The sequence below is a fragment of the Caretta caretta genome, chromosome 5 (genome assembly GCF_965140235.1).
Source record: "Caretta caretta isolate rCarCar2 chromosome 5, rCarCar1.hap1, whole genome shotgun sequence".
Lineage (NCBI taxonomy): Eukaryota > Metazoa > Chordata > Testudines > Cheloniidae > Caretta > Caretta caretta.
Window position 1 is genome coordinate 115414357 of NC_134210.1, and position 14813 is coordinate 115429169.

Sequence of the window (14813 nt, forward strand, 5' to 3'; positions counted from 1 at the left end):
CCTGAATGACAGTAAGATTTTGTCATGAGCAACCTTTCAGCATTGCAGAGATCAATAAGAAGCTTACTATTACAAGTGTAATTTCTTTTCCCCCCTTCAACTCTACCTCTGAAAGAATCCAGAGCAATTTAGAGTAGCTATGCTGATTTTGGGAAAGGAGCACAGAAAAGAAGGGGTAAGTGGAAGAGCACCGTCTTTGGATTCTGCTAGACTAAAAAGAGCGGTTCTTTTGCTTCCCTTAACAGATCCATCTATTAAAATATCAATTAAGCTAACTCAGTGGAGGGGGAGGGACTTTTTCACCCTTGTCTAGACAAGTCCTTACTGAGCCAGGAACAAGGTTATGATAGGAAATATTTTAAATGCCTCCATTTTTTTTTTTTTGTAACTAATCACCCACAAGGTAAGCTAATTCATTCATAAGAAACTTAAGCTTCCCGCATATGTATAAGTCTCTTCCTACTCTGGTGGAAAATTAGCTGACTTAAAGGCAGTCATTAAATAGGACATCCCTTACTCATGACACCGTTTTATACAATTAAAAAAAATGGTGGTGACTAAATGCCAAAAGATCACACAGTGTGAGAGGGACTCGCTTTAACTCTGCGCAACAGAATAAAACAGCATTAACAATAAACTAACATGATTAGGCCAGTAACGTGGAAAGATTTATGCAAATGCTAACTAGCATGTTCAAGACTTCAGTTACTCCGAAGACTAAAGCAATTAAAGTCTTTACTGTGCACAAAAAAAGGATCAACCATTTTGCTGGAACAGAACACACTGGAATTGAGAAGACTATCACTGTGAAGGGAAATGTCAGTTCAAGTATGGCTATAAAAGGCTTCTGAAAGGGAAAATAAAGCCTCAGTATTGTATGTCAAATGTTAACATTAGAATGACCGAGTTCCCTTACAGTTTCAAGGTTATTTGCAATTAATCTAGCTTCCATTACTCCCAATGCCACATACAGCCAAAAAGACAGTTAATCTGAGACACCCATGTTGTGTATGTCAGATAAACCTCACTTCCCTTTTCGGTAGTACACTAAATCAGCAGTAGGTCTCTTCTTCCCATCTATGAGAAAACAAGCTGCAGAAAAGGTTCGGGATCTGCCTGACATCAGTCGCCCCAAACACACTTTATCTCCAAAAGGTCTAGGAAAAGAGTTAAATGTTGTCTATGGGGTCTCTTTGATTTGCAACAAAGGAGGACATAAAATGCCAAATTGAAGCTGTAGTTCAAGTTCTCAACACAATGCCACTGTCACCCCCTTAACCCCCAATTTTAGATAGAGTTGATTACTAATGGTTTTCTTTGCATCCTGCCATTTTTGCCAGCCCAACGCAAAGGAAGAGAAAAAAAACCTGAGACATAGCTGTTTTTAAAGGACTAATTTAGCATTAGGGAACAGGAGCCTCTAAACTATAACAGCACACCAAAATTCAAGACAACAGGTATATTATTCACTGTATATAACAAAAAAATTATTCTCGTCTAGTCATAAAACCAGTCACTGAACAGATTAAAAAATTCATAAGCAGTTACTGAACCATATAAGGAAACTCTTCTGTGGTTAAATGAAATATTTCTTTTCCAAGTTCTGACTTTAAAAGTGTTGCATTCTCGTCTTAAGGAATTCTAGGAGAAAGGAGAGATACTCTAAGATGTGGAAAGTCTTGCTGTTACTATGCATTTTGTGCACCTATCATCAATTATACTATGTAAGCTAAAACAGAAGGGTAAGACCAGAATGAGATAACATCCATGAAATTAAAAGAACAAATTTAAAAGCTGATTACTCTTATTACACAATGCATAACTATTTCCTCTAGACTCTGGACTCACTGCCACAAGGTATTCTTGAAGTTTAGTAGTATTCAAAAAAGATTAGACATTTATATGAATAATGAGAAATCAAGCTACATGAAACAGGATAGATTTTAAGGAGAGAGAAAGATTTTTGTGTTTCAGGAGGTAAACCACGCACTGAAATCACAGGGGTTAGTGAAAAATTCCCTATAGGTAATTTATTCCATGGCTGTCCATAGCGTTTTTTGCATCTTCTTCTGAAGTACTTGGTATTGGCCCACCGCCAGACAGTATATTGAATTAACTGAATCCCTGGTCTGATCCAATATGGCCATTCCTATTAGATACTTGCCTTTAGAGATTCAAAACAGTGAACAAAGTTTTCTTCGCAAATATTCCATTTTCAGTTTTTGCTTGGTGCCAAGCCACCAACTTCCATGCCTTGCTAGGATTCATTTCTTTAAGACAGAGGTGTGGGAGTGGTTGAAGGGTAATGAGGCAAAGTTTAAGTAAAGTTGTGCCTCCAGAGGTTTAATCAGTTAATAGGCAACAGAAGATGAAACTCAGCTTATTTCCTGTTTAATTAAGTAACTGCATCCCAACAGAAGCCAGTGATATTTATCCCCTTGCCTTGTTACACATCACAACCATTAGGTACCGTCTATTGGGACACACCAAGGTTTAGTGGTGCCAGTGGTCAGGAACAGCAGGGCTAAGGCACTTCCTTCCACAGGGTGGAGCGCTGCGATAAGCAAAGGAAGCCAGTGCCCCAACTTTCCACATAGTCCTTTCCCCACCCAAGGCGAGCATCTGTACTTATGCACAGTTCACACTCACTTTAGATTGAAATGACAAGAAACCCTTGCATATTTTAAATGCTCACACAGCATTTCTGAAGCATGCTGACCATTCAAGATGCACAAGTTATTCCAGGGTTCTTCAAGCTAAAGGCAATGCAAACTGTGCACAAAAATAAATGCTGCTCCACAGTGCAAGTCATGATTCCTTGACCTGTATAAGCTGATCCAGGGAGAAGATAGCAGACACATGGTTATGACCGAATGAAATCCAGGAAGAGTGAGGTCAGACCTGGGATGGGGGGAGGTAAAAAGAGGTGCAGAGTGTGGAGAGAATGGATGGACAGGTGTGTAAGAATGAAAGGCCATGTTAAGAAGGGGGGGGGGGGGAGAAGAGAGAAAGAGTAATCCAAATAGAGGAGTTTACTACAAAGAGTCCAAACAATGCTTCCTGTCACAGCAGCAAGTGCTGCTGCTGAGTTTATCTGAGCTACAACAGATGCATGGACAGAGGAGAAAAATAAGGAAGAAGGGACAGGAGATTCCTGAGAGATTACAGGAAACAAAGAAAGGAGGAGAGAAGATGGAGCCAACCAAGCAGTCAAAGGGAAGAAGAGATCGACAAAAGCTATTCAGTCACAAAAAGCACCTTCTCACTAAAAGATTTTGCTGATTTTTTTTATGCAAATAGTAAGTACTATATTACAGAGTGTAGGAACAATGACCAAATTATTTGACCAAGACCTGGAAAACTATATATTAGCAAAGAGAAGGATGCACTTAAGTTTTTACACACGTCCCTCGCCACAGAGTTCTGGGAGTAAAATCTTGACACCTCTTCTCCATGATTTGAAGCCTCCAACACACTGAGATCCTTCCCCCTCCATGCTTGCATATGCCTATCTGAACTTTCTTCTTGGTCGAACAAGAATCCTGAACAGTCTCCAATCCTGTCCTTGCCCTCCACCAAACACAGTCCTATTTTTAAAAAGTAACCTAGTTTTTTTTTTAAAAAACCCTTCATCTAGAACTCTTGCACATCAAGTTATAGCTACATTTCTTCAGTGTAGAAAAGGGAGCCAAAAGTCAGCTGTATCAATAGCCTTTCACCATCCACTCAAACATTACACTTCATTATGTAACTGATACATTCGAACTCTAAGCTCAATCCTGCAGAAAATTTAGCAAATGGGAACTTCACACTTTTTCTGCAGGTTCACTTTTGCAGTGAGCACATGGGTCACACCAAGGAACAACTCTATGTTGACCCCAAACCAGTATATTTACTGGAGGCGGCTGTTAATGTGCACTCTCTCCTGCCCCTTTTTGTGTTGGCTTGTCTATATAATGCCTGCCCCAACTCAGCAATCACAACGATATCTAGTGGTTTGCAGCCCCTTGCCCCCTGCACTTAGGAAAAATGACTGCATGGACTTGCCAGAGGCTCGTTAGGAAAAATGGCAGCTCGCGTTGCAGAGAGGTGATGATCTGCAGCAAGAAAAGGGAACTACAGATCAGAGGAGATGGGATCTCACTCTGTGGGAAAGAGGAGTCCTTGCAAGAGGAAGAATGCCTCTCTTTTTAGGGGACGTGAGCGTGCACAGAGATCGGCAGAGGGGGCGCAGTGTGGGACGCTTTAGTGGCCAGGGCTCTGGGGAGACTGGGCGACAGGCTGGAGGACGGTTTAGAAGGCAGCGCCCCACGAATAAGGGGCATCTGGTCTGCACCTCGGCCAGCCGCTCTACGCCACGCGCCCCCCCCCTCCGCAGCACGCGCCCGCCCCTCCGCCCTTCCCCCAGTCGCTTGCCCGGGGATCCCGGCACGCGGCGCGGCGGCACTCAGAGGCCCCGCTCCCTACCACGCCCAGAGCCTGCCCGCCGCTCCCCGGCTCCCTGCCCCCCGCCTTCCCGTCGCGTGCGAGCCCGCACGGCCAGCGCGAGGCGCGACTTCCTCCGAGAGCCCCGAACAGCGCCCAGCTGCGGCCGTGCCGCCGAGGCCCTTGCACCGCAAGCTGGGGGGGCGAGGTCCGGCGGCACTTTGCAAGCGCTCCCGCCGCAGGCACAGGCGCCCAGGGCGTGAGCCCCCCGCCGCGGTGAGCTGCGGGCGTTTGGCGGATCCTCGGCGGTGCATCCCCCGCCCCGGAAAAGCGGCAAACAAAAGGCAGCGGCAGCAGCCAGAGAAATAGCTGGACGCGCCAGCCCCCAGACTCCCGGGCACGCTGCCGTTACGGGAGACGAGACCGCAAACGCTTCGCTAGCTACAGCTCCCCACCAGCAAACAGCGAGGGCCCCGAGTAGCTGGTTTCCAGTGCACGCAAAGCGAGCTTGCAAACTATGAGCAACTCGGGGAGTCTTAAAAAAAAAAAAAAAGAAAAGCCCCGCATGCCTTCCCTCCCACCCCCCGAAAGAGAAGCCTGGAGCTTCATCTCAGGGGCAACAGCAGCAACTCCCACCCGGGGAAAAAATTTTGCTCTCATAACCCGCACAGCCCCGCTTTATTGTTTTAACTTACTCCGGCCCTGCGTTTGCAGCGCCCACGCCAGCAAGGATCCCGATCCAGCTGCGGCAGGGACGAGCGGCCTGGGCGCTGGCGGGAAAATAAAAGGAGCCCCCACCTTGGGCTGCTTGAGTGACACCGGGGAGCGGCCAGTGAGGGCGCCGGGAGCCTGCGGCAAGGCGAGGCGTCAACGTCCCCGACGGGAAGGGACTCCGCCCCGGCCCCACATATAGGGGCGGGGGTATCACGCTCCCTCCCCACCCCCACTCTAGGCCCCAGGGGAATTAGCACCGCCCATAACAACAAGAGTATGGCAGGCTAACCTGGAAAAAGCCTCTGGAGCCCCAGGGTCTTGCAAACGTCCCTTAGCTGCATCCTGCATGGAACTGCTGAGCTGATTCCCCCCAGGGTAAGAAATTATTTTTCTCTTCCCAGCCCACCCCCCTCCCATCTTTATTTCAGAGGCCAAGTCAAATAGAAGGAAACTTTGCCTGCAGTGTTTGTTCTTGGGAGCTTTCATACACCCAGGGATCCAGTAAATTATTTCCAGTGTGTAAGGGGGCTTGGTAGCCTGTTCTCACGCCAGGGTCGGAAGAAGAGCTGTAGTGTAGCGTGCGGCCCCAGCAATCTGCTAATCATGGGGTAGGTGTTTAATAAGGAGTCACTCTTCCATCCCCTCCCCGCGCGCCCATTAATAGTCATACTTGTATTGCCTGGAGCAATGTGCCTCTGTACAAACTCATGCCCTCTGCAGTCTGAGTCCTGCTTTAGTCAAAAGAACCAAAGCGCACTTCTAGCAAACAACTAGGCGGTATATTACTGCCCTTGCTCTATGCTGAGTTCATTGTCATTAAACACCTGAGTGCCTCATTAGCCACAACAGATCACCTGCCCCTGTGTAGGACTAGGGGGAAACACACGCTGCCTAAGCAATGCAGTAAGGGCCTCCTGCTGCACAGAGGTGGAAGAAAAGTCGGGGGTTACAAGCAAGATCTCTAGTTTAGCTGTTTCTTGATTCATAGAGGACTGAAGTGTGCTCTCTCTTTTAGGGGAAAGAATGTTTTATGCTGGAGCTCTCCTTATTTTTGCCCCCTCCCTCCATCCTAGCAGGAACAACTTAATATAGATTTGGAGGGGAGGGAGAGAGGACTGTCACGCTCCTTTTTTCCCCCTATACTTTATATACGGTATGTTAGTCATAGTCTAAAGACCTGAAGCACCTGCAGCTCAGAAGTCAGAGGGGCCTACATTGCCTCTGTGGCTACCTCCATCTCTCTCAAATAGCTTTGGCTGGAGCTCGCTCCTTTGGACTGAAATAGTACCCAAATCGTCTCCAGCTTGGTCCCTGCTCACATTTCGATTTCGAATTTAGTAGCTCAGTTCATTCCCTGGTTGGAGATAAAATGCACTCTATATATGGGCTTAGCTTCTAGCAACAGCATGCAGTTAATGGTACTTTCTACAGAAATGGCCTGGGGATGAGGTGTTAACATGACTGGATAGTATGGACTAAGTCAAAGAGCTCCGCGTTGGTCTGTAAGATGCACTTTTCAGCTTCGGGCACATATACCCCTCCACCCTCGCAGATGTCTTCTAAACTGCGATATTTGTAAACTATAAATCCAGCAAGGACACACAACCTCCACCTCTCAGTAACAGTCTTGTCTCATAGATCTACTTAATCCTAGTCTACAGCTTCTTTCCTTCAACCTCTAGCAATCTGGATGCGCTTTCTTTGAGGGAGCATGTTTAGCTAGGCAGAAAATAGGCTCCAGTTAATGGTTTTAACTGGAAGAGGACAGTCACATCCTCAAAGCTAAGAACAAGTACTACATGGTTTAATATTCCTTTCGCCCTCCCAGCAATAAAGCTAGCTCTGAAACCTGTCATTATTCGTCAATATACCGTCTCAACACCAATTTCGCTACCAATGCTGGGGAAGCCGAATGAAGGAACGTGTCCAGCTACAAATTCACCCCAGTTGTATTGCTCTCATAGTGATTCTTTTCAGATGTGCAATAGGTGGGTACGTAGAAACGTGATGGGCATAAATTAAACAACAATGGCAATGCTTGGTCCTGTCTTTTACCACGCTGCAGTGCAATCCTTTAGCAGCTCTAAAATGCCACCTAATCACACCGTTTAATACAGGACAAGAAGGAGGTTGAAGATACATTATTTTTAGACCCAGAGCACCCTGCTAACCCCCAACCCCGGGCACCCCCCCCCATCACCACCTCCTTTTGCTTCTGCCACTAAATGTAAACTTCTCCCATGCAAGCCAGACTTCCCCGCGGTTCTGTTTCCCCTACGCAATAATCGGGAGGCTGCTTTCTCTTAACCAGGGGCAGCATTGAAGTTAAAATTGCAGCAAGCTCGACCAGCCAGTTACAGTCTGGACCAGGAACGCCTCCCGGGCTCAACCATTTTTCTCCGGTGGCAGCTTGACAATAGCGAAGAGAGGGAAACGGGGGCTCAGGCTGCCGGGATGGCTACCGGGCACTTCCAGGGAACCGCTTTTCCCGTGATGAATGCTGTCGCTACAGTAGGACCACGGACAGTGATTGGAGTATACCTCTCTCTGTCCTTGCCAGCTCACGCCTTTCTACTGCCTCAATACGAAGCATTTTTTAGCTTTCCCAGAACAAAGGGACTCTTGTATCCCGCATGTAGACTGAATCCTCCCCATACAGGCTTTTAATTTTCACTCGAAGGTTTGAAAAATAATCCCCCTCCCTCCCCATATTACAGCAATCCATTCACCCCAACTGGACCTTGCATACCTTCTAACCAGTCATCAGTTTTGACATTACCCCAGCTAATCACACGGGCTGCGTGTACTTGGTCCAGACCACTACAACTCATTGTATGCTGTAGCATACATGCCATCTCGTATCCCTTCAGAACTGACAAAATGCTGTTTGGCTAATGCAATTAGACTTGGGGTCTTATCCCGCCTAATCTGCAAACGTAGGTTTATCTTTTCAAAGCGATACTCATTCATTCATCTGCATGATGTGGGTCCCTTCAGATGTTTTACGCGAGTGAGGCATTCAGAGTTAGAAAGGTATTCCTATTATAAGAACTTTAAACCACGATCTAGCTAGTTTATAGCCTAGGTACTGAATATGTACATCTGCTTGAATGCAAAATAATGTATATTTTCTTCTGGTGATCTTAATATTGCCAATACTTCCAGGTATTTGTCCTGTTAACACACTGTAATGTACATGAATTGCTTTAAAGGAAACATAAGCATATGTAATAGAGTTAATTCTTTACTGCATGCATCCTACGCTTTCTGGTATTTGATTTAGACAGTCTATTAGCTATAGAAACATTAAAAGAATCAAAACACAACTTACCTTTCTCTCTTCAGCTTAAAAAAAAAAGTAACGTTGAAGTTCTCCCAATACAAAGGAGTAAGAAGCAGATGGATAGTTCTCAAGACAGCACACAAAATCTAAACTGTGGACAGTTCTAAGCGGAAGCAAATAAAATGAAAATGCTTTCCCTCCCAATAGTCCAACACTTAAAAAAAATCAGGAAAATTAAAAGGGAAAGGAAAACTTAAAACAAGGAATGTGACAAGGCTAGCCTCCTATTGCAACACAACTCAACAAAAAGGGGGAGGGGAGAGAAATAAAGGAAGGAACAAAGAAAAGAAGGGATGAAAGGACGCGTTACAAAGACGGTCTCTTTCTCTCTGCCTCCTTGTTTCTTTTTAGTAGCTCGCTACAGAAGTAAAATGCTGCATCTCTAAGTGAGAACAGAAATAAGGGGGGAGGACGTCTTAAAAAGGAGGTGGACTGGATCACACAGATTTATAGCAACCGTATCACCCAGCGCTCCTCTGCTTCCGCACCAGTGTGTGCGTGTGTGTGTCTGCAGCTGTGCCAGGCTCCCACCTATCCCGGCCGCCACGCGCGGAAGTATCCGCCGAAACCCGATACAACGGAACCTGCTGGCAAGCCTCTGCGCCGCGATTGGTGCGACGGGGTTCCTCTGGCGCCGCCCCGGCGCAACAGCCAGTCTCGATTGGCTGCCAGCTGGTGTCAATCCGGCACACTCAATGGAGTCCCGTTTCAGGGTGAGTTGCACCGAGAGGTACCACACTCAGCACGGGGGGGGCAATGCGAGAAAATAGGAGCCCTGGAGCAGAAAGCAACGTGGGATGGTTCTGCCTGGACTGTCAGAGTTCCCCGCGGGGTGCAGGCTTGATCCATCAGAAATCTTGCTGGTGTAGAAAGACTCGGTACTGGGGACTGACTGCTGCCGCCTCTTTTGCAGAGTCTTGAACATTAAAATGTCATGCATCGCCTCTGAGGCTCTCTCTCTTTAAACACGAGCAAAAGAATTGCCGGCACGTCCACCTCGTTTCTCCTGGGTCTGTTTTCATTACTTTCTAGCGCTTCGAGATTGGTCTTAGTGTTTCAGTCTTTTTTAATACATGGGGTGGTTGATAGACAACGCTTGCAAAGGCAAGAATGGAAAGCAACTGTTAGGAAATAGTACTTTCCATTATGTCACCACAGAGTAGGGTAGAATAATTAGACCGTCCTATCCAGAAACCCTCTGTACAGAGCTTTCATTGATAGGTACATCTTAAAAAAGAGGAGTTGATATGGACCACATACTTCTCTCTGTCAGGCAAAACGTATTTCACTAGTCTGCATTTAAAGAACTTTATAGTACTGACCAATTACTGCAGTGATTTCTCCTCTGACAGTGAAGATTTATATTAATTAAGATTTCCAGTGACAAACATCTATGTGCGGGGGCTGGGAGGCTTTTCTTATTTTATCACTCTTATCTTTCCCAGAGAACACAGTTGTCTTTAAGACTGTTATGTTGAATGAGAGAAACAAACCTGCATTATATACTTAACACCTTTCATTGCTCACACTGATCCTTTTATGGCACTTGAACTTACTTTCTGTTTAAAATCCGAAATGCTTCCTCGAACGTATTTGCTTCTTTTCCCCTGATACACAACACAACGGGTATAAAGCATTTACAGTAACAAAGCACTTATGCCCTTCGGAAAGGAACTCCTTTAGATGCTTATTTAGTGCAATCTGGTATTTGCATCCAGCCGGAGGGGGGAGGGGGGAGAAGACACACACAATGATTGGAAGAGAGCAGAAAAATAAATTAGTGTTCCTTGAGAGTGTCCTTGAGTGTTTATAAATGATTAATGGGATGGAGGAGAAACCTGTTTATCTGCGGTTTGGTCCATATAATCGCCATCTCCTATCAACATGACAATAACTAAGTAGTACATACGGCCTGATTTTTTACATCTCGCAAAACCATTTATATTTTAAATGTATCTGACATCTTTCGAGAACAGGAAGATTTTTAGATCATCTGGAATTTAATTTACAGTCTAACACGAACTTTTTGAACCAGGTTGGAACTCCGAAAAAACGGATTAACTCCTCTGATGAACAAGTGGTGAAAGAGTTGTTCTTTGAACTGAAGAGAAGCCTGGTGAGGAAAATTGCAAAGAATTATCACTGTGATAAACACCTTCCCAACAAGGCGGCTCGTACAACAGTCCTACTTAAATGATGCCTATTTATAGCCAGTTTGTAGAAGTGCATGCATAAATTATGTTTCGAGGAGTTTAAGTTAGTATTCCATAAGGTCCCTTGGGCTTGCGCTATTTTTCGCTTTACTTTGGTCTGTGACTGCTCCTTAATTATAGCAAAAATAACTGTTTAATTGTTTAAATGTCTCTAACGATGCCACACTTAACACCTAAATGTTGGTGCTCTTTAGAATGCGGGTGATGTAATATTGCACACAAATCAAGTTTAGTGTATATAGGAGTAAGTCATATTTTGAAAAAAAAACGTAGTTAGTGTGTCAGGGCGGGTTTTGAAGTGTGGATCATAACTGAGACTAAGCAGAACAAATAAAACTTATCCGTACTGTGTTGTATTCTTAGGCAAAACTAGATTTACTTAGTGGTTACTTTTTCTTCAGTCTAGATTGTGTAGAATGGGTTGGTTTTTTTTAGCAGTTAACACCGTTCCTCAACAGTATATCAGTAGTACGTGGTGGGTGGGGGTAGGGGAGAAAATAAACCCAGTGAAATCTCTGAGTAGAGTCCTTTAATGTATTAGCAACCCCTTTAAAATAACTATTCACTCGTCAATAAATAGCTGATCCTAAATTAAAAGGAGGTTTGGGTTTTTTTTTAAAGAAAACTCCGAAACTTATGAGAGATTTGAAACTAGATCTGTGGCTTTTTCAGCTTTTCCAGGGAATTAAATGAATCAGCCCGAAGCAGGTGCCCAAACACGTCTGCGAGTCAGACTGGGGTTAGTGCGCTTTTCAACACAAGAAGAGCCCAGCGGTAATCAGCGCTCAATCCTTGGTAATAAAACCCACTCCTTCGTACCCTAACACTTTCGATAGACTTACAATCGCTACCGATGAGGCACGCGCGTTGGTTGACACAGTGTACGGAGGGAAATTCAGCAGAAAATCGCCCTTAAAGTCCGTGTCTTGTCATTGGCCCTTCTCCTCTCTGATTCGTCTTCAATCTCCTCGGTTGTACGCAATGGCGGGGTGGGGGGGGGGGGAAGGAAATGTTCATAGATCCCCCCTCCCCCAACAGTGAAATGCTTTCCCATAAATTATGTATAAATATAAAACGGCCACATACAATCTTGCAGCCGATGACCTTTTGGGTAGAAAGTCGCTTTGTTTACTTTGGGCGGGCGGGGGAGGGGGAGGTGTCTGGCCAGAGCATTGGGTTCAAATGCGTTAATTATTACAGTGCCTTTGCAGGCTTGAAAGCCAAATAACCCCTTTTAGCCACATATTTGTTTTAAGGCTGCTGAAAACACCCCCATCCGAGGATTAAGACTGGAGGATACTGTAGGGGTGATATAAGAACAAATAGGAAATGGTCTGTTTAAACGCTTCAGAGCAAAGAGATGCATTCACTTTACCAGCTAACTTTTTAAAAACCCGCTTCATCCTAACTGACTGGTAGATATCGACTCCACTCCAGCGAGCTGAGCGGATCGGATGGGAACAAAAATTAGACAAAGTTGTAGGGAGCTTGATACTAACGTACCTGAGTCATTACAACCCCCTAGCCGTCTGACTAAGACTAATGCAGGTTGTAGGACCATGGACAGAGACAAGCGGCCCCTAAGGCTTGTCCTGATCCCTAACGCGCAACTGCACTCTCGTTCAAAAACTATTTCTGAGAGCCATACGACAGAGCACATTCAGCAACATATGGGAACAATGCTGCTTTGGAGTTAAGTAAACTTTCTCTTTCCTTTCTTTCGCCCCCCTTTTTTACAGCGACCATAAAGAGCATCACACTGAAACACGCCTATCCCCAAGCAAAAATCCTCAGTAAAACGTGTAATGTTACTATGGGCTTTCCCCCCCACACCCCCCCGCTGAAGGCACTTCTTATCTCAGACAAATAATTCCTAGTTAGTGTTGTTCATGTGTGAAATTGTAAGCTGGCAATCATGCGTTGTTTGTTTGTTTTTTTTAAAAAAAGCCTTCATCTAAAAAGGCCCTCTTTAGGTTGTGTTTACACTGCAAGCTTAGGTTTTGCTCCTGTTATCATAATAAAAAGCGTAAGCTTGAGGCATTTAAAACAAATCGTCAGACTGGTATATCTTGCTTCAAAAAAACACCTGCTCTTCAAGCGTTGTGTGGGTTGGCGGGGTGGGGATTTTTGTTTTGTTTTTGCCTGACCCTATTCAGAATACTAAGATCTGTAAACTGTGCCTGAATCTACCTTAGTGTAAATAATGCAACTGACGTTGCTATATTTCTTCTCTCTTCTAGTGTGTAACCCCAAAGCCTTAATGCTACTACAGCCTCTTTCTCAGGGCGAGAGAGGGGGTTTTTGTGTGCGTGGTGGCTTTCTGGAGAGGGTTAAAGGGGAGCGTAAGTTTCGGTTTCTTGAGCACGAGGTAAGAGCAAACACTTGGCTTTCTGCAAGGAAAGATACATCTTAATCCGACTAAATAAAATAATAATTTAAGTAAACCGTCTGCCTGTTCCTGAGCAGGACTGTGACCTTGTGCAGTTTCTACAGGGAAATGGGAAGAGGCAGGTCTCTGCTGCACGGCGGTTCTTGTTTGCAGGTAGTTTCTCTCGCTGAAGATTTGTCTTTCCCGTGCTGTGTAATTCACGTTTAGTTTTAAAATAATAGGACCGGGCACACCAGCCAGTCAATCGGTCCCATCGACCCCTTTTGTGCGGAGACCAAATGTTTGCCCGGCAGAGAAAGTGACAGCACCAGGGCACGGTAACAAAGCCATAGTGTGTACCAAAAGAAGAGTGAGGCCCAGAGAGACACCGCAGCTAGAGAAGCAGCTGTCTTATCAGCACAGTGCAGAGATGGAGATGGCTCAAGAGGTCCTCAACAGATAATCACTTGAATAGGTTTGCAACGCGCCAAACTTCACGCTTGATAAGACCAACCCAATGCAGAAAGCAGCACAGATCCAGCTCCTTTCTATTTTATCTGCGCTGTAAATTAAGACATTGAAATTCAGGTGGCGCAGGCAGCATGTTGCGGATAGACCACTAAAGTAAACGGTCATTAGAAAGCTTTCGGCAGCGAGAAATAGGCGTCTGTAACTGGATGTTACTTTAATAATAATTAAGAAGTAGCCACCTGTCTTAAAGTGACAGCTGAGGGGGTGCGGGGGGGGGGGCTACCTTTTCTTTGCCAGCTTTGTCACATGCCCCTGAGTCATTGAACAACCGAGTTGGCTGCGAAGTTTAAAGACCGAGTTTATTGCAAAAGACTGAGTTCCAACTGGAACTGCAGTGCTAATTTTAAGTCCTACCTCCGATGAAGAAAAAGATTCACGGTGACTTAATAAAAACAACCCTCCGCCTGGTATTAAAAAAAATGCAACCTGCAGAAGATAAAAAACATGCTTTTGCGAGCACAGATTAATCAAAACTCTTTGCTGAAGGGAAGTGAAAAGGATAGTTCATGAGTTAGCAGAATTATTTGCATGTCACAAGAAAAATGAGCTAGAGTAGATACTAAGCCATCTATGTAACCAGCAAATCCCCTTCTAACATATGTGTGTTGATTGACTAATGACATCAGATTAGAATACGTAGCTCCTCCTTGTTTCAGCAGGAACGCCTTTTAAAAAAAAAAACCACCAAGCTTAGCTTTGATTTAAAAACTAAATTGCATTTATGGAAAATGCAATTAAAAGGGACATACAGAGAGCACAGGAGCACAACCGTTTTCATAAGGTAGGGGTGAGTACATTTACTTAGCTGTTTTGTGGGTTGGTGCCCAAAAGGGCTGAGTAGCCAAACCAGATGCAAGAAATTATCTAATTTTAGCCAGTCTATCATCCCATGCTTTCCTTGGATAATGTTTTAAAACTAGGCAGGTTTTATTTCCTAACAAAAATAAACTATTGGATAAATGTCTGAACTTAACTGTCAGCAGGCCAATAAAGGCCTCTGTCAGGCTGTCACTGGGGCTTGCTAACTGGAGGGCAGAACAGTGAATATGGTGGTATAATGCTGATATTTTTAACAAGGGGCCACCATAAAAATTTGCCTTTATTCTGTGACAAACTTTGTCTAGCAAGGGTGCATGTGATGGCAGAAAGGAAATAAGGAAGTATTATGGAATCCATTAATTTCTTTTCCCCTTTTAACAGAAATGCTTTCTCATAACCA

The 14813-nt window shown here is 44.8% G+C and overlaps 1 protein-coding gene and 1 long non-coding RNA gene across 18 annotated transcripts in view; one reads left to right on the plus strand and one right to left on the minus strand.

Annotated features, from left to right (window-relative positions):
* Positions 1-14813, minus strand: part of ELAVL2 (ELAV like RNA binding protein 2) — a 168432-nt gene that overhangs the window by 134602 nt on the left and 19017 nt on the right. For 7 of the 17 annotated variants that reach the window (XM_048850783.2, XM_048850780.2, XM_048850775.2 and 4 more), the window contains exon 1: positions 8471-8978. The exons of 5 other annotated variants lie outside the window; for them this stretch is intronic. The gene's annotated coding sequence lies outside the window, so the exon portion shown is untranslated. Of the gene's footprint in view, positions 1-4880; positions 4901-5120; positions 5275-8470; positions 8979-14813 lie in introns of those variants that run through there. 5 more of the 17 variants (XM_048850778.2, XM_048850771.2, XM_048850777.2 and 2 more) reach the window with 3 other exon arrangements.
* On the plus strand, positions 9095-11489 carry LOC142072223 (uncharacterized). The gene is made up of 3 exons (XR_012668642.1): positions 9095-9195; positions 10518-10598; positions 11368-11489. It is a non-coding gene; the product is annotated as an uncharacterized LOC142072223 (long non-coding RNA).